This window comes from Phoxinus phoxinus (genome assembly GCF_949152265.1).
Source record: "Phoxinus phoxinus genome assembly, chromosome: 1".
Lineage (NCBI taxonomy): Eukaryota > Metazoa > Chordata > Actinopteri > Cypriniformes > Leuciscidae > Phoxinus > Phoxinus phoxinus.
The window spans coordinates 29,379,099-29,402,334 of NC_136876.1; the positions used below are offsets into that span (position 1 = coordinate 29,379,099).

General features: G+C 40.7%; 1 protein-coding gene across 4 annotated transcripts in view; it reads right to left on the minus strand.

Annotated features, from left to right (window-relative positions):
- Positions 1 to 23,236, minus strand: part of elfn2b (extracellular leucine-rich repeat and fibronectin type III domain containing 2b) — a 97,958-nt gene that overhangs the window by 16,948 nt on the left and 57,774 nt on the right. The window lies entirely within an intron of this gene.

Genomic DNA, 23,236 nt, shown 5'->3' on the forward strand with positions numbered 1-23,236 from the left:
GTCTTCAGTAAACTGACTCCAGGCTTTCATTGTCAATACTGATCGCTCTACTGCGTCAAACTGTGCTCATTCCAGTAAATTCTTTCTGTTAATAACAAAAATAACAGATTATTTTGGCTGCATAACACAGCCTTTTCTGTATAAAAAAAAACAAGAAGCACATGGAGGGGCTGCGCATGCTGGCAAACTCATCTTCTCACTCTCTCTAATTTTATGCTCCAGCTTTTGTCAGTGTTATGGCAACACTGCAGTGATATCTCAAAACTCTGACTGAACGTTCATAAATGAGAAGCTGAACAAATGAAAGAAAGAGAGAAAGGCAGAGATTATTCCCTCGGCAGTGACGATGATAAGGTATTCTTAATAAGCAGCCCTCTACTTCATAAATTGTTTAAATAGTAATTAGGAGAAACAGATAGTAAAACCTTTCAGCAATGAAAAATAGTTTAAGAAAAATTAGCAGAAAAAAAATCATATAGAATATGGACTTTTATTACAATGACCAATACATATAGATACATTATAGAGTGCTGTTTAATCTGTTAAAGGGATAGTTCATACAAAACATTGAACCCTCATGTGGTTCCAAAAATGACTTTCACAACAGAAGAAATTTAGTAAGATGTTCAAGCTGCTCTTTTCCAAACGGAAATGGAGAAAGATCAGGGACAAGAGTGCTTCCAATTCACTTTCAATTGATGGACAAGAGCAGATGGCCAGTCTTTCCACAGTAGAAATTAAATCATATGGGTTTGGAAAGTAAATTATGGCATTTAGCCTACTATCACGATTTTCAATGTGTGTGTGCTGATATCTATAACTGTGTGTACCTGCGTGGTCGTATTGGCTTGTCTTGTTAGCCATGGAGAGGTATGACAGCGTTTGTAGCTGTCTGAGGCTCTGCAACAGGAAAGGAGACTATATGTCACTGTCAGAGGACAGGACAGCCTGGTTGCTCATCGTGCGGCGCTGCCAGCCAAACAACCTATCGATACCATTACAAACCTCACATTAGAGGATCTTTATCAGACTAAAAGAACATAGCATGCATGTTAATGTATCGCACCGTAATGCACCAGTGCACAATGCTGATGTTTTTAAAGAGTTCCACATACACTTTGGATAATTACATATCACATTGCCTTAAAGGGAGGCTTGTCTTGTAAGTGAATATCCTGTAATTAGAAGAACCTATGTAAAATGTTTCACATAAATGAGCACTTGCATTGATATTAGAACCATGAATTATAAAGCAAAACACAGAGAGTTCTTTCTTCAAGGCTTATTTTTATAATTTTCTCAGAAGTCTCAGATGTACCATCTATTTATCCTACTATATTGTATAACTACAATTATGTAACAATGTCAAAACTCAGTGCATAATTAATTTGCATACTGTTATTTTAATATTATTTATGTACTATTATAGTATTTCTTAATATTAATATTTTGAATTTGCTTTTTTTTTTTGGTTTAATTGATTTTGTTGCCATTTATATGCCTTTGTTGCCAAGGCAACATAACTAATTTTAACGTTTTTCTATCTAATATTATTTATTTTTATTTATAATAAAAAAATCTTTATAATTTTGTATATATATAAAGTTTATATATATAGTTTTAGTTAAAGCTGCAGTCCGTCGTTTTTCCTCTTTGTCGCCATCTCTGTTAGAAATCTGCAATTGCAGTTATTCGCGGAATTATTAACTGTGCGTGGGTAGTAAATCGGCATGAAACAGCGTGGATGAACACAATGTATTGAGGCTGCCGCGTCGCTGTGGATACTGTAACGTTACTGTCATCAGCAATCTCAGAGTATACTTTTTGAAAGTGTCAACATTAGAATTTTCATCGGAAAATGTCATCTGAACAAGTAAGTAACATTCACTTTTGTTCTGACCAAATTCGGGGGGTGGGGGGAAGCATTGCAGTAGCTATATCATGCTGATTAAATCTAACGATTGCTTATATCACGTCAAAACGTGAAAAATATATTTTTTCTGTAGCCAATCTGAAGTCCGAAGTCTTTTGGGTTTTACAACTGGTGAATCTCCAGTTGTCACTGGTGATTGTCGCTTTAAACTTTCGGGATCCGCCATACCAAGTGCTAAGCTAAATCTCCACCTCCATCATCCACACACGCTAGCCGGGGACTCCTTCTCTATGTGTACAGAAGTGACGTAATGACGCAAAGACATGCTCGAAATTCCCGCGGAAATCCACCAGTACCACTGGAATTAAAATCATTATTACAAGCTTACCGTTTTGAATCGAGGTAAGGCAAGCAGATCGTTTTGAACACTGGCTGGTTACGTTTTTTTTCAAAAATGTCTTTTTTGATATTTTTAAACCCAAAAAAGTGCCGGACTGCAGCTTTAATAAAAACACTGTTTGCATATAAATCATAAATCGTTAAAAGTGTCATCAGAGCTCAGTTGGGGATACTATTTGAACAGAGGAGATCGTTTACAGATTGAGAAGTACTAAAAAGGCACTGATGATAAGGATTTCTGTGTGGCTTCATCCATTTGGGTCATATTGATTCCTAAAAGAGCCCAAAGGCTCATAGCTGATTAAATTCACAGAAAAGTGCTGTGAAAATCTATTATTTTAATAACATCTCCCTCTCTCCTGGTGCACTGTTACACATGCTCAAAGTGGACTTAGTCCCTGCAGAAAGGGCCATTTAGACAGACAGGTTAAAAAAGCAATATCTTTTAAAAGTCATAATGTTCGAGAGAATTATTGGAAAGAAGCTGAGGAGAGAGAGAGAGAGAGAGAGAGAGAGAGAGAGAGAGAGAGAGAGAGAGAGAGAGAGAGAGAGAGAGAGAGGAGAGAGAGAAAACTTTGAATGATAGAAGAAAGAAGATAGAATCTCCTCCCATCACCCTTTGCTTCACTAAGTGATTACTGACCAAGAATGCTAATGAGGACTGAAGTGGTGAGTCACCGCACTCGTCTACTGAAGCACACAAATATGAGACAGCACGCACACTCACTAATACACTCATACACTGGGATTGCTGACAGGTTCCCCTACACTGCTGAAACATTGGGAAAACAATGAGGAAGTACAGTCATTTGTCATGATTCAAGTCTGTTTGGTCGCTTGTACTGCACTGCGGCCAAACGCAAATATATACAGTATATGTGATTTGCGATTGCAGTAATATACCATTCAAAAGTTCAGGGGGTTATTTTAAATTGAAATAATATTTCACAATATTACTATTTTCAGTTTTAATATATTTGTAAAAATGAATGTGATGGCAAAGCTGAATTTTCAGCATCATTACTCCAGTCTTTAGTGTCACATGATCCTTCAAAAATCATTCTAATATCAAGTAACATTTATTATTATCAAGATCGAAACCAGTTGTGCTGCATAATATTTTTCTCAGCATTCTTTGATGAATATGAAGTTTAAAAGAACTGCATTTATTTGATATAATGTACTATATAAAGTACATTTAGCTGGAAATAAGGTTGTTATAATATCACAATTTTAAATACCAGTGAAATTCACAATTCTTGATACCAATTTCAACACCACAGCTAATACTAGACTACCTAAAGTCCTCGAACAATTATTGAAGAAAACAAACTAATAAAAAATTCAACGTATACCTCGCTTGTCCGTATTTGTGTCCCAAAACCATTATTATACTCTGCTATAATAGTCAACCGTAGTGTATGAATTTTATAAGGTGATTTTGAACTTCAATTTATTGATTATCATTAATGGCTGCCGTAGAAAGGAAGCATAATTAAATTATTTGTCTCTGGAACATAATCTTGGTGTAAAATCCAGTTTTTAACACCCCCTACATTTCTTTCTCTCTGCGTCGGCATCTTTAGAACCCCCTTTCTATTCTTCCCATGTCTTCATCCATTTCCCCTCTTCCATTCTTTCGCTCCTCTCTACCCCTTGAGGCACACGGCATTCTCTTATAATGATGCCTCTTCTTAATTCTCTGTTTTCCGTGGTGCATCAGAAAGGCACTGTTCCAGTGGGAGAGCTGAGAGATGTGCTCTGACTTTGATAGATCGTCGGCTATTAGTGGGTGGGTCCCAGCATGCTATCCGCCTCCATGACACGCAAACACACACACACACACACACGCACGCACGAACGCACGCACACACACACACACACACACACACCACGGAGGACCAAGCCAAAAGCACACAAGCACAGTGGGGGAATACCTCACTAATCTGTCTGCCATGCATCCCTATCCAACTGAGTGTGCACTGAGTGAACATACACTGAGGGTGTGCACAGACTGATAGCAAAGCACAATGACTAACGTTCTATTGAAAATGTGATGAGATTCACTGATGGAAAAAGAGCATGCCATAACTGGAACCAAACACTCACTTTGCTATGCCAAGTGAGCAATGATGTTTTGACTGATTTATTTGGTAATTTTGGTCCTTCAAACTCAATATTTAAGGGATTATACACAGACAACATTACTGCAGAAAAAAATAAAATAAATACCAGGACCCTGACGTGAAGCTTAATACAGCTTTTTTCTAAACTCTACACACAATTCCCAAACCTGCACACACAAAATGCAAAATGCCTCACATCTCCTTCTAAATGTAACTGCATTCAAAATGCCATAAAAATGTCAGAATGAAGCATTTGCATCAAATGGCAAACACTTCTTTCATAATAGTACATTATTGGATATATGTAAACACAGTTGTTCTAAATATAAAGCTCTTTGGTATTTCATAGGTTTATATCTACATTTCAATACAATGTTCTACATTGAAAGTAATCTGCTGAGAGGGGTAACATGTACACTGTAAACAACAATGCAATGTAGAAACAGAAAATATTTATTAGGCCAAACATTACTGTTGTATACAGTAGCATACAACAAAACCACAAACATGTAAACCAAAAGTATATTCTTTAGAATACAGTAAAGAACACAATTGTGGCTGTGGGGTCTCTGTCCATTGTTGGCATCCATTGTTCAAAACAGAGAATCTGACCTTTGACATATTTATAGGCCTATACTACAGTAAAGCAGTGATTGGTTAGTGATCAGTTAAGCAATTATTTGCACATGTGAGGAGTATGTGTGTGATCTGCTGAATAAGTATAGCATTTTGTTTGGTTGTGTTTATAAAAGGAAAGCAAGTTAGTTCCAGCCATTAGATTTTTGTGTTTTAGGCAGAGAATTGTGTGTAGTGTTTTGAAAAAAAGTGTTTTGCCGCTAGTAAACGAGAAATGTTTAAATTCACAATCTACAGCTTCGGTTCTATTATATGAAACATAAGTTAAAATACATTAATGACTCGTTATAACGTAGATCAAACGACTTCTTTAATTATGTGAGTTTTTCTTCATCTCATTCAGAAATGTAGCCTATGACTGCAAGTGTTCCGTGTCACATTCATAGTTAACATCTGAACAATGTCATTCCTTCTTTCACGCGGGCATTTAGTCATTACAAAATAATTTATTGAGGCCAAACATATAAGTTATTGAGGCCAAACATTTAAAATGACATTATAATCTGAAAAGCGCCCTGAAGAGCTAATCTGGCCTGCCCCCGTTTATCACGTCACTTCACCACGTGACAGCAGCAAGCAGGCTCCGATTGGTTAACGCGGCGCGAATTGATGCAGAAGTTCAGATTTTTCAACTCGGGCGGCAGACGCGAATTCACAAAAAGCACTACATAAAATCATTAGCGCGTAACGAGCTTAACGCGCCAGACGCTCAATTTGCACCAGTTGAGGCGTATTCGCGTCTACCGCGCTGCACTCTATGCCTCATTTGCGCCGCAGGAATTTTTTACGCGCATAACGCGTCTTTGCATTGACTTAACATTTAAATCACTCGCACCTGACGCGCTATTCGCGTCCGGTATGAAACACACCATAAGAGACCTCTTTGAAAAACAGTAAAAAAACTAAACAAAAACATTCTTACTGACACCAAACTTTTGAACAGTAATGTATTTGAAAAAGTTAATATGACATGAGAGGGTGAAGTGGTAACCCATACTCGGAATTTGTCAGAAAGCATTTAACACATCCATGCACTCATTAGGACACACTGGGCAGCCATTTTTTCTGTGGCGCCTAGGGAGCGATTAAGGGTTCGGTGCCTCGCTCAAGGGCAACTCAGTAATTTCCTGCCGGTATTGAGAATCGAACCCACAACCTCCGGTTACCAGTCTGACTCTTTAACAAGGGTTTGAAATGAACTTTTCCCCCGACCGGCCAATTTGGCTACAAAATTTTTAAGTTACGAAGAAATTAACCAGATTAAGTACGTCACAGCTTTATATATATATATATATATATATATATATATATATATATATATATATATATATATATAGCGGGTGAAATAAGTATTGAATATGTTACCATTTTTCTCAGTAAATATATTCCCAAAGGTGCTATTGACATGCAATTTTCACCAGATGTTGGTAACCAAATGCTTTTTAATCTTCGCTATGGCTACAATGCAAGTGAACAAGCGTGCCGTTATTTGTTGCTTAGTGACGTGTGTGTTCAAGTAAGCCAGAAATGCACAGATTCTGCCAATACGCTGTAGTTTAATATATCATTATGACTCATGAGTTGAGTATTTGCGCTAAATCCGTGGTATCCGTAGTATAAGTCGCATCAGCCAAAAAATGCGGCATGAAAAGGAAAAAAAACATATATAAGTATTTAGAAATGTATTTCACAAAATCCAAGACCACAATTATAAGACCAAGAACAGACATTTAATCTGGAAAGGCAAGTTATTCAGCTACACAATAGCACACAGGACAACAGGCTGAATAGGTGTCCGGCATGTTAACGTAACACAGGGTTTCCCACAGCACTTTGGAACTAAGGCGGCCGCCTAAGCAACACACGCCTGCCGCCTAAACTACGTCGTCAAAAAAATGTAGGCTATATGAGCGATATCCTCCGTGTTACTCTGTCCTGTTTAGAGCTTAGATTCTCTGCCGAGCCCGATATTTCCCGCCGCTATACTCGGGCCGGGCCCGTGATCTAGAGACGTGCGGCGCGGGACTAGATTTGATGGCCGAGTGCGAGCGCGGGCGGTAGCCTAATGCATTCACTCTGTGTGTGCGGGCTGCGGGAGAATAAAACGATTTAATATTAAATGCGGGAGAATAAAACGATTATTTTATTTATTTATTTTATTTATATCTTTTTACTAAGTACATTCTTGTTTTTGTCTTACATTTATGTGTACTAAGTGAAATTGCTGCTAAATTTCGTTGTTCATTTCTTGGGCAATGACAATAAAACTTTTCTATTCTATTCTATTCTAAATAAAAATATCTATGAATAAAACATAAAAACTAATCAATTGTTATTCATCTGTTGCAGAAAAGCAACAAGAACAACTAAAACAAAATAGAAATGATTTACAGGCCAGAGTTTCTATTTGTAACATGTTTGCAGCGTTGAGCGATGTAGCCAATCACAGACATATGTGTTGATTTCTTGAACACAATGGCCAATCAGAAGCATTTAAGATAGAATCCCCTCACCGCTCAAAACTGACTTTTTGTTCAGTGCTGAATTCTGCATGCTGGTAAATCCTCTGATTATAAAAGATATTATGAAAGATTCATTATGCAGTCAGCTTCATTGATAATAACAGAGATGTATGAGATCGCGATGAACTGATGTCAGCTTTTTAGGAATTATTAAGGGAGCGCACTTTGCGTGCATTCAGTCATGGCAAACCATGCACACAGCCTGCTTGCTTTTATGTTAAGTTAACAGTGGTTTGTGAATGTTAATGCTTTAATAACAAATAATTTATCAGGAGCATTTATGCTGATGTGTATGGTGGCGACAAGTAGGCTAACACAAAGTTAAGTTAAGTTACACAAAGTACACCTTAACTAACACATTTTCTGTAGGAAACCCTACACAATAGCATAAAGAACATATACCTGGGAGGCTGAATAGGCTAAATGAACATAAGCCAGCGAGTCCAACAAGTTACCGGTAAGCAAGTTCACCAAGCTCCCGATCTCATTCCACAACACTGAATCCATTGAATTCTTCCTCGGTGTCGCTTCTGAACAACTCCGCTAACTAGAGCGCCCTCTTGTGGCTGTAGACGGTAATGTTTTCTCTTGGTTCATCTCAGTCAGTATGAATTCATTTTGATATATAAGTCGCACCTGACTATAAGTCGCAGGACCAGCAAAACTATGAAAAAAGTGTGACTTATAGTCCGGAAAATACGGTAGTAACACGCCAAATTGGCAATTGATTTGACAGCGTTACCCCCATTTGGGGTCTCTAACCATTAGGCCACAACTGCCTCAAAAACTGACAACAAAATGATGTGATTGACCAAAGTAAAATTTTCAAATGAAAGACAGAACGAAGATAAGAGTTAAAGAAGAAAAATCTTTTTGGGGCAGATTGGCCTCTGAAGAGAATGAGAGAGAATGAGGGAGGTTGATTAAAACAGACAGAGTGAGTGAGAATGAGGAAAAGAATGATTAAAAGAGAGAGAGAGGTTGAGATTTGTGAATGTGTGTGTGTGTGGGAGATGAGAAGTCTGTAAACTGTATTTTCTGTCTGACTGAAGATGACAGAAAGGGAAATGCTCCTCACTACCCCGAGGCCACACTCACCAAACAGAGCGACACAGCCAAGGTCAAACTTATTGCCAGCTATATCGGATCAAAGCGCAGTGGGAAACTTGAACACTGATATAGGAAAGAGAACAACTTCAGCAGGAGACAGCAACAAATATAGTATATAGTGTTTGTGATTGACTCAGACTTAAGTTTGTCAGGCCAGGTACCACCTTGGACCACAGCAGGGACCCTCTGATCAGTCTTATAAAAAATAGTGTGTGTATTTTAAGCATGAGACCCTGGATCACAAAACCAGTCACAAGTAGCACGGGTATATTTGTGGAAATAGCCAACAGTACATTAATTGGGTCAAAATGATAGATTTTTCTTATATGTCAAAAATCTTTAGGATATTAAGTAAAGATCATGTTCCATGAAGATATTTTGTAAAGTTCCTACCGTAAATATATAAAACGTTAGAAAAGTGGTCCTCTGAGCTGGGAGGAGCACACTCTTCTTGACGTTGAGTCGCAACCCCAACATCTTTAAATGAGACAGAACGACATCTCGATGCTGAACTGTCATCTGCTCAGATTGAGCTAGGATCAACCAATCGTCGATATAGTATAATACGCGAATGCCCTGGAGTCTCAGAGGAGCCAGAGCTGCACCCACGCATATTGTAAAGATGCGGGGTGATAAACCTAGGCCGAATGGAAGAACCCGATACTGGTATGCTTCGCCCCTGAAAGCAAACCTCAGGAACCTCCTGTGATGAGGATGGATAGATAAGTAAGCGTCCTTCAAGTCTATTGTGACAAACCGGTCCTCGGACTGAATCTGTGACACAATCATATTAGCGTAAGCATACTTCGAACTTGAGATTCTGAAACCTGCTGTTTAATTGACGCAGATCTAGAATAGGACGCAACCCCTCATCCTCTTTCAGAACAATGAAGTAGCGACTGAAAAACCCTGACTGTCTGCTGGGAGGAGGAACCCCTTCTATAGCTCCTTTTGCAGAAGTATCAGTACTTCCTGCTCCATAACCAGAGCCTGCTCGGGGTCCACCACTGTGGGGAGGACCCCTAGAAATCTGGGCAGACGAGAACCGAACTGAATTCTGAAACCCTTTTCTATAGTGTGCAGGACCCACTGAGAAATATGTGGCAGTAGTTTCCACGCTGCCAGAAATTCTACTAAGGGTACCAGTCTCTGGAGACTGGCCTCTGGATTTGGTTGAACAGTCACTTCGGTGCCCTGAAGTGGCGAACCGGCAGGGAACAATCGAACTGACCGGTCTACGACCCTCCTCGGAGGATCGTATGGGGACGCTGACACCTCAGTGCCCTGAACGGCGAACCGGCAGGGAACAACCGAACTGGCAGCGTTGCGACCCTCCTCAAAGAGTCGCACCCCAGAGGGCGCCGAGGAGAAACGATTTCTCAAAACCGTCCCTGCCCCGGAGGAACCTTCAGTAACCTGATAGCCTCAGCGTCAGGACTTCTTGTCTAAGTTTTATTACAGAGATAATGACAGTCCTCAGATCTTGCCTACCCCTACCTCTAACTATCTTAGTTCCTACGACCCTCCTCGGAGGATCGTTGGAAAAAGTAGGCCCCTTGGCACCCTGAAACGGCGAACCGGCAGGGAAACTGAACTGACTGCTCTACGACCCTCCTCGGAGGATCGTTTGGGGACGCTGACACCTCGGTGTCCTGAAACGGCGAACCGGCAGGAAAACCGAACTGGCAGCATTGCGACCCTCCTCAGAGAGTCGCACCCCAGAGGGCGCCGAGGAGAAACGATTTCTCAAAACCGTCCTACCCCGGAGGGGACAACCCTCAGAAGCCTCGGCGTCAGGGCTTCTTCTTCCAAGCTTTTATAGACATAAAACAGTCCTCAGATCTTGCATATCTCTAACTGCCTAGACCGCGACCGCCACCCAGGTCCCTCTCGATTCTGGATGAGCCCGAATGGCGACGCTCTGTTTTGCAGCACTTTATGCTGCGAGGAGCTTTAGTAGGCTGAGACTGCTCCCGCCCAGCAGTCTCAGGAACATTAGATCGGTGAGGAAGAAACCTCTGGAACGCCGCTGAATAGTTTATTTCTTCGAGTGTTCAGAAGTACAGACATATTTTATATTTATTTTTCTTTACATTAGAAAAACGTAATATATACCACTCCGTGGCCACCAGCAGGAAACAACCGAACTGGCAGCGCTGCGACCCTCCTCAGAGAGTCGCCCCCCAGAGGACGCAGAGGAGAAATGATTTCTCAAAATCGTCCCTCCCCGGTATAGTTTATCTGTTGCACGACGCAATTCTCGAATAGCGTCAGTGCTGTTTTACATCCTCATATTCATCCATGTCCTTATATACTTAACCGACCAGCGCTGCCTAATAATATTTATCTAATATTTATGATGGCTGGTGGGTAACGTCGGGGTTATGATGACGCAGACTCAGGAGAGAGATAGCTTGCAAGCGTCTCTTTATCCTGAGGCTCAGTCATACCATGATACTAAATACCCATAACATTACTATAGTAGAAGTTTGGGGATTAAACACATAAAATAGAAACCGGTTTATTCCACGATCTCGACACCTCAGTGTGGAGATAGGGAAAAAATGGCTGAGATATAGTTTTCCTTATATTCTCACTCTCATAATGTTTGGCTGGCCAGTAAATATTTAACTTAGCAACAGCACTAGATAAAACCTCCTTTTATAAGCTCCTCTTTATTCAACAGAGTTATGAGCTGACTTATTTATTTACTATTGAAAACTCTGCCTTATTCATTATATTTTTTATTGTTTTGTTCTCTTTTTCTAAACAAAACACTAACGATACCAATTCCTCGGAACTGGAAAATCGCAGCATGAGTGCCTCATCGCGGGGAGGAGAAACGCAGCGCGTGCTTCTCCCTGAGATAAGGCACTGGATCTGGCAGGTGAAAGCTGAGATAGGGCGGCGCCCGTCTCAACCCCTGCTGTCAGATCCGTTTGCAAACCCCACGATGCGAGTCACCGCCGCGCCTCGGCATCAGCGGAACCCGCGCCTCGGGGAACGCAAACCGAACCTCCTTGAGGAACGCCCGGCGGGAGCGGAGCGTCCTCACGGACAGCTTATCGCAATGCTCACAGTCAATCCCCTTAAGAACTGACTGTTGGCATGCTCCACTCCCAAACAAGCTGATGTGTGTGTCCCCACTCATGATATAACGTGGGCAGGGAACAACAAAATGCTTGCTTGCTCTTTTTTGCCATAATATATATATATTGCAACTTGACAGACAACAATATATAAGACAAGCACAGATACTCAGAGAGTGCTTTGCTGAAGAAACAGAAGCTGTCACGCACTGCGTTCAGGGGTGCTTTATAGTTTCCTGGTCTATGACGTCACCCGCCTATGACGTCTCGCTCTTTCATTGGACTGATTATACACGTGCTTCATGACGCAACACTCGGAGGTGTTCCCACAAGCGTAAACGCAGCGGGAGTTCCCTTGATAGGGAACTGGGCTATATCGATCTGCGGCATTTTGGGATATATAATAATTTGCCCGATTATTTTGAATTTAAAAAAGCATGAGAACAGTTGACACTATGAATTTGCACGTATAAGGACATTACATCAGGAGCTGACTAGCAAAATGCTTAAGTAAAAGTTTGCTTTCAAAGTCAATGAGAAAACACACTGGGCCCTATTTTAACGATCTGAAACGCAAGTGTCAAAGCGCAAAGCGCAAGTAACTTTGTGGGCGGATCCCGGCGCTGTTGCTATTTTCCCGGCGGGACAAATGACTCTTGCGCCTGGCGCAAATGTAAAAGGGGTTGGTCTGAAGTAGCTTCATTATTCATAGGTGTGGTTTGGGCGTAACGTGAAATAAACCAATCAGAGCGTCCTCTCACATTCCCTTTAAGAGCCGGCGCGCTTGTTCCACGGCGGATTGCTATTATAACGGCGGATTTGCCAGCGCACGCCAGGAGCGGTTCATAGCCGACGTTCTCGTCAGGGCCGTAAAACACAGAGAAGTGACAATGGGGATGATGGGAGAAACCCACCCAAATTAGCTTCGGTTAAACAGGCGTATAATTTGGGTAAATGTGTAGCCTAATCTAGATTTTTTTTTTTTTTTAAATCTAGATAGACCTTGTTCACATCTTCACGGACACAACAATGATTTCCCTCGTGTGTTAATATTTTTCCTTGTAATAATGTATGATTTGCAAAAATGAAAACTGCTGCGTCTGTTTATATTAGAGAATCAAAGTGGATGCGCGTTAACATTATGGCCAAGCACGCGCCCTTAAAATACCATATCACTAACGCGCAACGCGCCACTGTCTTTAGACTGTTTTTTTCCTGGTCAGTGGCGCAATTGCTTTCTAAAACTGGAAAATAGCACCATGGAAGTTTTGCGCCGGAACACGCCTCCTCTTTGCGCTGAACCGCCCCCGCGAGCGCAAGTTCATTCCCTAATTTACCGACGTGCGTCTGTGGAGGGAAAAGTCCGCTGTGCGCGGGTGCAAAATAGGAATGATACATGCGTCGGTGTTCAAAGTCAATTGCGCTGGGTGCAAGATAGGGCCCACTGTCTGTATTCTAAATTCTGCTTTACTTTATTGTCCCGTAAAGACATTTTGTTATGTAATAATAATAGTTATTTTTTGAAATTTAAATAACGCCTTTTAATAATAATCCAAGGACACTTTACATAATATTGACCACTAACACAAATAATACTCCAACATCATTTTTGCCTATGGCCTCCAAATATCTGCAACCAGCCCTGCATTAACACTAACTGTTCAAAAATTATTTAGCAAGGTTGCATTTAATTGAAAAGAGTAACAATATTTATGTATATAATGTAAAAAAAAAGAAAATATTTCTATTTCAAAGAAAGACTGTTCTTTCGAACTTTCTATTTATGAAATAATCCTAATAAATATGTATTACGATTTCCACAAAAATATTAAAAGATCCCCTGCAGTACAACGAAGGACCCATAGGGAGTTGCGGACCCACTGTTTTAAAGACTGAGTAAACTGCGTTCAATATTCATAACCTTTTTAGTGGAGAGAGCTTCACGTTTGATTGGACAGGCCTTCTAAACATAGCACACAGAAATACTGTGCGTGTAAATGCGTCTGCAGCATATCTGAGCCGAAAGCCCAGTGAGCTGAACTTGAGCTTGATTCAGAGTGCATGAAAACAGCTTGCCGCGTGTTTCTGCTTTGCACCCTCATATCATTGAATTGTTTTGTCTCTTTTATTCAGGGGGGATTGTAGAAAACCTGCTAATAAACTAGGGCACTGATTGTCTTCAGGCATAGAGGAGAAAAAGAAGAAAAGAGAGCACAGACAGAGCGGGGAAGAAAGAAAGGGAGACAGAACAGAGAAACTGAAACAAGAGAATATAATGTACAGTTTATTAAAGTCTTTAATGAGACATCAAACATAAGGGGCCCTATTTTAACGATCTGAAACGCAAGTGTCAAAGTGCAAAGCGCAAGTAACTTTGTGGGCGGATCCCGGCGCTGTTGCTATTTTCCCGGCGGGAAAAATGACTCTTGCGCCCGACGCAAATCTAAAAGGGGTTGGTCTGAAGTAGCTTCATTATTCATAGGTGTGGTTTGGGCGTAACGTGAAATAAACCAATCAGAGCGTCCTCTCACATTCCCTTTAAGAGCAGGCGCGCTTGTTTCATGGCGGGTCGCTATTATAACGGCGGATTTGCCGGCGCACGCCAGGAGCGGTTCACAGCCGAGGAGACCGACGTTCTCGTCAGGGCCGTAAAACACAGAGAAGTGACATTGGGGATGATGGGAGAAACCCACCCAAATTAGCTTCGGTTAAACAGGCGTATATTTTGGGTAGTAAATGTGTAGCCTAATCTAGATTTTTTTTATTTTTTTTATCTAGATAGATCTTTTTCACATCTTCACACAACAATGATTTCCCTCGTGTGTTAATATTTTTCCTTGTAATAATGTATGATTTGCAAAAATGAAAACTGCTGCATCTGTTTATATTAGAGAATCAAAATGGATGCGCGTTAACATTATGGCCAAGCACGCGCCCTTAAAATACCATATCACTAACGCGCAACGCGCCACTGTCTTTAGACAGTTTTTTTCCTGGTCAATGGCGCAATTGCTTTCTAAAACTGGAAAATAGCACCATGGAAGTTTTGCGCCGGAACACGCCTCCTCTTTGCGCTGAACCGCCCCCGCGAGCGCAAGTTCATTCCCTAATTTACCGACGTGCGTCTGTGGAGGGAAAAGTCCGCTGTGCGCGGGTGCAAAATAGGAATGATACATGCGTCGGTGTTCAAAGTCAATTGCGCTGGGTGCAAGATAGGGCCCAAGGACTCAAACTGTTCCTTGCATTTCTACTGACTAAATGTCAGAGATTAAACTTTAACACAGATTTTTAATTAACCACAATCATCTACAGTCATTTTGGTGTGTTGACATGCTAAGCACATGTAAAGAAATTGATTAGGGTATAATTTTAACTTTAGTGTGTTGTGCAATGTTACATTTTGTTAATATATTTTAAATGAATTAAATTGCAAATTCATAACAAATGTGTTATTACAAATATATTTAAATACATGATGTACAAGTTTCAATAGAACTGACATTCAAATATATTTTAGTTTATCATAAATGCATGTCTGTACATTCTGCAGTTCACTTTTAACCATCTTTTGAAATGACACATAAAGATGCAATGAAGTACTTAAATGGGTCAAAAAGGCAGACAGATAGTTCAGATTTGAACAGATAGTTCAAATAAGTGCATTTAATATTGCACAAGGGGTAAGATGCATATCTTATCTTTATGACTTCATGATTGACAGACTTTTGGTCGTTTTAGACCTGCATCAAAATTGGTGTCATGTTTGTGCGCAATCCTTATTGACATGCGAACCTGAAATGGTACCGGCAAACCCAAGCAAGCCCCTGTGCTAATGATGACAAGTTGTCAGAATGTCTGGAGTCTGTGGCTAGATGGAAAGAGGCAAGTAAGATCAAAACATGAAGTGAGCGCTAACTAACAAGATACTTATGTTTCAAATCAAACACGCTAGTATCAACAGTTTAACTGAGCATCCAACGCTATTGTACGACCAATTTGTACAAATTTGTACGAGTGATTAAAAGGTGGCTAACTCGTACGCATTCATACGATTTGTCTAAACCCACGTGATGGGTAGGTTTAGGGGCGGGGTCAGGTGTAGGTCATTCGTAGGAATTCATACGAATTTGAGGTCGTATGAATTGGTACGAATTAGCCACCTCGTACAATTTGTACGAATTGCTGTGAGATCGGGTTGGAACATCTTACACACACACACGAAGCTGTGCTCTTATTAGTTATTTATTAGTCCTTTAAGGGTACATTAAGGTAGAAAACCAACACACAGGTGTACTTTTGAGAGCTACAATCTGTTCAGGTGTTACACCCCTAAAGGTACAAATTTTTCTGTTAGTCTGTAGGACTGTGAACCAAAATGTCTGACACTGTCCAAACTTCAGGGGCCAGTTGCATAAACGGCTAAGACTAGCCTTACAAATTAGTTTCTTTAAGACTGTTCATAACTTTTTAAAGTCAGATAGCCTACATAAAAAGAAAGATTGGTCTAACTTAATACTAAAAAGTAAGACAGATGAGATTACCCCTAACTAACTGCTAGTAGGTCATATTACTAGTTCTCAAGACAGTCTTAACAAAATGGCTATGTTTATGCAACTGGCCCCAGGTCAGGTACAGTGCACAAAAAGTTTGAATTTCGGTCTCTCATCAAAGTAGGCCAGTGAAGAATATGTCAGGAAGAGGACAGGAAAGGAGGACAGTGTAAAAAGGGAACATAAAAAGGAAGAGAAGGGAGACTGTAAGAGTAGGAAGAGCTATAAGAAGAAAAGAGAGCAGATGAGCAATGAGTAACACGACTGATGCCATTCAGCACAAGCAATGACAGGCCGCTCTGATCAGGATGTTGGCATTGTGCGCAAACAGTCATGGGCTGAATTACAAAAAATCATGCCTAGACTGGCCTAGAAAAAAAAATCATTCTCTGAGGAAATTTCTGATGACTACTGTAAAGCAAACAGCTATTTTTCCGTTGTCCTGATTTCGCCTGATGAGAGCTATTAGTATTAGATGATCACACACACAACCACACACACACACACACACACACACACACACACACACACACACACACACACACACACACACACACACACACACACACACACACACACACACACACACACACACACACACACACACACACACACACACACACACACACACACACACACACGTGCTTCATATTAACGTGCCTATAGCCTACACTAAAAGTGTGCAGAGCTGTCATTTATCACGAGACATAAAGATGACAGATGTGGAGTGAAAGACCAGCAGATGCTGAATCATAATCATCTTACAGTATGTCTCTTGTTCCCTCTGAAGGAAACATCCAAAGTGAGTCTCCATCCCAACAAGACCAAAGTCCAGAATGAACACTTGTCAAGCACCGAATGAGAATAAAAATTTAGAAAAACAAACTGAACTGTAGAACTGTACATTAAACCGAATAACAACGATACTCTCGTCACTTTTGTAAAAAATTCTAAAAGTCACTCTGGTGCCTTAATCAAGTTGTTTCAAGGGATTCCATCACTTTACCCAAGGCAAAACTTAAAAATTTTAAATGAATGAATCTTCCGTCATCATTTAATCATAAAAAAAAAATTGTTTGCCGTGGGACACAAAAGATTTTCTTAATATTTAAGCTGCAGCTAAAAGACAAAAGCACTATAAAATGTTATAAAATTATCTATTTGTGTTCTATATTCCAAGTTTTTAGAAGTCATACAAGAATTATTTGTGAAAAAACAGCCTGATCTCATGAAATGCATCTCTATAGTACGCATTGTATTTATCGTGCAATGTATACTGGTATTGATGGTACAGTGATATTTCTCCAAATAAGACTGCACGAGTGAGCGACTACCCTACTTAACTTCCTGTTCGTTGGCTGAGATTTTTACTTTTGTCATTCATGGACATTTTACACTTTGAGTGAAAAGGTCAAGGCGGCTTTGTCATCTGCTGAGACAGGCAGCTGCAAAATAATAGCAGGGTCATGTTAGACATCAGGGTCAGCTTAGCGTATGTGCCTTTCCTGAGAGACAGCCAAACCCCACTCATCTACTCTGTCTGCCCTGATCGTGAGCTGCCGTATGAGCCGCACACCCCCATAATCAACAATATCTGCAATAAAACCTGCAGAGCCACTGCTACACACACCCTGACATTAAAGTTTACAGTCCCCAGGAATCGGTTTAATGCCCAACATGAGAGTTTAAATGACTTTGTGAGAAGACCATGGCTGGTCATGTGCATTGAGTTTGTCGTGATTGAGGTGAGGGATGAAGCGAGACCTTTTCAGAGAGTGCGAACGGCTCCAAGCTTTCTGTCTTGGATCAGGTCGCAAAACATATAAAGCCTTAGAGGTAATGTACGTACTGAGATTGCTTTGCTACAGGGTCTGACACTGTGGGTGCGGTTACTCATAAACAAACAAATTAAGCACTGTTTAACAAATTAAATACTGACACTCACTCGGTCACAGAAAGAGTCTCTTATTCTCGAACACAGACTTTTTGATCTAATGTAAGCACTGACAAAAAAAGCCAAGTTAATCACTTCTGACCTCTCTGGATATACTTGTGAAGGCAAATCCACGCAAATAGCGTTTGAATTTGAAGTATACCATTTGGAATGCTCATAAATCTAACGCTTCAAATCTGATTTCTAAAGTCAATATGTTTCTGTGAAAGTTAGATCGTGTTAAATGAAGTTCATGAATTAGTTTACTTGTGCTGCTTTTCAAATGTATAGATTTTTTTGCTCTTGTTCCATTGTTGCTTTGGTTACCAAAGAAACAATGGTGTAAATGAAAAGCATGCTTGAGATTATATGAGATCGTGAGATATGATCCGTGATTCTACAAAAAAGTATGAAAATCATTGCATATGAGAGGTCCTCACTAATACCTATAAAACTGTCTGTGAGTGGGTCAGATGAAAATGCTAAAATGTTTCATTGGGTAGTTGATACAAAATATAATTAGCCTAAATCAGTAAAAGCAATCCAAGTGAAAAGCCCCGATCATGTTATAAAAGAATATCAAATGTGTATGTGTGTGCATGTATATGTGGCAAGGGAATATACCACCCACATGCTACATCTTCAGTCATTAGATAATCTCTCTCCAGTAACAGCTCACAAACAAAGCCCCTCCTACTTCTGATGTTTAACCCCATATTCTCCTCCACATTAACAAGCAAACAATACAAATCTTGCTTCCAATGTACCATGAGCACAGTCGATGTGAAATCCACAGCCAGAACAGCATGTTCTTACCAACCAGCTTAATAAACAGCCTTGAGCACGATGCCAGACAGTGAAAATCCATCCTGCAAACACCTCCTACACAACTGCCCATCAAACCCATCCAGTGCCACCATGGAGTTAACCGCTGGAGCAGTTCCACCGACAGCAGGAATTCACCATCATTTAGACACTGAATTAGGGACCAAGTGCATCTGCTAGATTGCGTAAGATATAGCCATTCAAAGTCCTTCATGCCTTTATGTTTTACATGTCGCACAAACATAAGCAGCAATATGGCTATGGAAACACATTGGCTATGTTTTGTTAGCTCTTGTCATTGGAGGAGGAGGATTTTTTAGGTTGGAGGCAGTTAGGGAGTGAGGGAGGAGCCGATGGTGACTGTGAAAATTATTGGTAACTTAAAGGGATAGTTCACTTTGAAATTAATTTTTGATATGTTTTAGCTTACCTCAAGGGCATCCAAGATGTAGGTGTCTTTGTTTCCACAGTATTTTTAATTTTGATATTTTTAGGTCAAACCGTTGTTGTCTGACAGTAATATATCATACAGGTCTATGGGGTCCACCTCAAAGAGCATGCACAGAGAAGTCCAAATTAAACATGACTTAATGACTCGTAAATGTAAGTACACATTGATGGCCTAAGACACAAAACGAGAGGTTTGTGTGAGAAACGAACAGTATTTATATAGTTTTTACCTCTTGTAACAAAACCATGTCCAAGTGATCTGAGGGCGCGCGCGCTTCCTGGTGTGTGACGTGTGCACAGACTGGTGCATATATGTATACACTAGATGTCGCCTTGGCTACGGCAGTTCATTGGAACGAATGTCTTTAATGTGACATCTAGGGTATATATATCTATGCACCAGTCTGCGCACACGTCACACAGAAGGAAGCGCCCGCGCCCTCAGATCACTTGGACATGGCTGTGTTACAAGAGGTAAAAACAATATAAATACTGTTCGTTTTCTACTGTACATCTGGATTGGATTCAGTACAATAATCAAAACAGATGGAGTAGATTGAGGCCCCGTTTACACGATGGGAAAACGCAGATCTCTGCGTTTTGGCCTGTCATTTACACGAAAACGCAGTTTTTATCCCAGAAAACGATTATTTCTAAAAACTCCGGCCAAAGTGGAGATTTCTGAAAACGCCGGTTATACGTTGTCGTGTCAACTGGGAGAAACGGGGTTTTAGGTTCTCTCTTGTTGATTCTGAGGATTCTGATTGGCTTGCATGGCTTTATCCTTCTCCCTACACTGCCGCCCATAGGTTTGGCATAGTTATGATGGCGCTCGACGGCGTATTTATGCGGGTTGTGTGCACGATGTTATTATTGAAAACGGAGGGGGGGAAATATTCGCTTCTCTAAATACCCGGCTATGTGTAAATGTGGCCTGAGTCCACCAACACCCCCAAAGCTTGTACAGTCCTAACCACTTCCTAGGTCGACGTTTCACTCGGTAACCGTTTTGATTTTTATGCTGTTTATTGTTAATGATTACATTATTTTTCAAATGCATCCATCTGCTTACATATGAGATCGCTCGTTTCTGCTTCTTCTTTGCCCGTGTTTTGATCTTGGAAAACTGTACTCGTTCAGGAGATTTGTAATAGCGCACCTACCATATAACAGTGATAAAGCCGTAAAATCTCGTCAATGACAGGGAAGTGTTTTCTATTAAAAGACGAGATAACTTGTCAATGGCGGGGAAAGAGTTAATCTCTCCTTTTCTCTTTATCTCACTTAGTAGCAAAACCACTTCCTTCTAGTACATCATCTGAAGTGTAATAGAAAAAATACTTGGGAGTGGCATCTGATTCCCACGCTGCTTGAGGAGAAGAGCTGCAGCTGTGGTGATCCAAATGCTTCAAGAAATGCACATAATATGAAGCAGTCAGAATCTTCTAAATCATAAAATGAAAAATGAAAAAATAGCCTGAGGTGGTTTACTGGTCTTTTCTGGTTTTCACAGGTCCCCCTGCCAAGCCCAATTTTGCTTGTTTAGCTGGTTTGCCAGCTGGTCTCGGTCCTTTTTTTCCTGGATTTTTATCATCTGTCAGCCAAAAACTGTTGCGTAGGAAATAATGCTCTCTTCTGATCGCCCACTGAAGCTAAACAGGGTTGAACCTGGTCAGAACCTGGATAGGAAAACAAGGTTTCTGCTGGAAGAACTGTTAGTGAATCCAGCTGGAGGGTTCACAATGTGGTCTTTGTGGGTCCTAATGCTCCAGTTTAATAATGGGGACAGTATACAGTCAAAAAGCACCATCCTTCGGATTAAATCTTCCTCGGTTGTCCTTCGAAAAGAGCAGGGGTCTTGGCATCCTGACCAAACTTGCCCATCGGCCTGTCCATCATCATGGCCACCCAATCATCCTACTCATTAGCTATGTTTACATAGACAGCAATTTTTTCAATTTTAATGAAATCATTTTAATTGATGAATCCAAACATGATCAGGTTGATTTTTGTGTTTTCATGTGAAAAGATCAAATCCAATTTGAATCTTGTGAAATATAGAGTTTTTACAAATAGCCTACAGAGTTTCCCGCTGTTTCAAGATTCCTACCATTGCTTCTTTAATAATGAGCAACAATTTTAGACACAATATTGCCATTTTGACCTAACACTAATACTCACTTACAGTTTGCCAGGAACACCGCTCAGCCAATCAAATTGGAGGACTAGAACTAACTGGTATATAATGCTAAATGTTATCCTGTTACTCACATGACCTCACAGCAATTGCAAACCATAACCATCCAATGATTCAAACAATTTCCAATGGACAAAATCAAGTCCCGCCCTACATTTACATGTTTCACTCTTCTATATGTCACAATAGGGAAGAAAATACTATTGCAACTTCCCTTTCATGCCGACTTTAAAAGAACACATTTCAGGTTTGACGTCCTCGAACAGGAACTTAAGCCTTACTGATGGGGCGGTGGGGGTACGAAAGACAAAGAGGCATTTTGAATTCAGAGACAACAGTGCTAACAGAGACTCTTGACTAAAGACTAGCATGGCTACAGAGCCAAACAGAGCAAACGAGAGCAAGGAGGCAGGAAAGAGGGAGAACAGAAAGGAAGGCAAAAGTTTCCTGTGGACAAGGGTGGAGGAGAGATTGCTGTTTGCTGCTGCGCGATAAAACACACACCTCAGAGGGATAAGCCTCGCTTAATCTCCTCGCCTGCCATTTTTCAATTACAGGAGGTTGCAGCCAGGGAGGTTGGGGAGAGGAGAAGGGAGGATTACAAGGATATCTGGGCTCTTATATATATATTTTAAAAAAACTAAGGCCCCCTGCATGGGGAGAGCAGGGACTTGGTGGACAAGTGAGTGAGGAAAAGAGATTTGTTGGTCCCACACAGACATAGTTGCTTAACTCACCCTGGAGTTAATGTGAGTCTAGTGTCTCCATCATAGTGGCAGTACTCTGGGGAACGTGCCAGCGAGAGCGAAGTAAGACAGGGATAACAAATAATACAGTAGCGACCAAACTAGCTGGCAGGTTTAAGAACCACAGAAGCACACACACACACACACACACACACACACACACACACACACACACACACACACACACACACACACACACACACACACACACACCACACACACCACACACACCACACACACACACACACACACACACACACACACACACACACACACACACACACACACACACACACACACACACACACACACACACACACACACACACACACAAAATCAGAATGCATTTTCGAACAGCCTACCGAGGATTGTTTCTTAGCGATCCCCTGTGGAGTCAATTGTTGTACAAGGATATGTGTTTATAGTGAATTATGAATTAAACATTTTATTCCACATTCAGATTGTCCTGCAGAGAGCTGTGTGTGTGGTTTTATTCTATCTGGCTATTTCCACTGGATACAGTCCAACAGCAGAACACACTGTGGATTTGAGCTTGCAAGTTTCTGAAAAGTTTGGTGCGTGGACACTGGACACGATTTGCATCCCCCACAAATAGAAAAGCCTGAGTTAGTCAGTGAACTGGGTGTGTGCTTGTATGAAATCTTTCATATGCATTAATGTAGATTTTGGTAGAGATGGTATAGGAACAGTAGCAATTAGAGTTATATTAACTTAATGTAATTTATTGTAGCTACTGAATTCAATATACAATACCGTTTT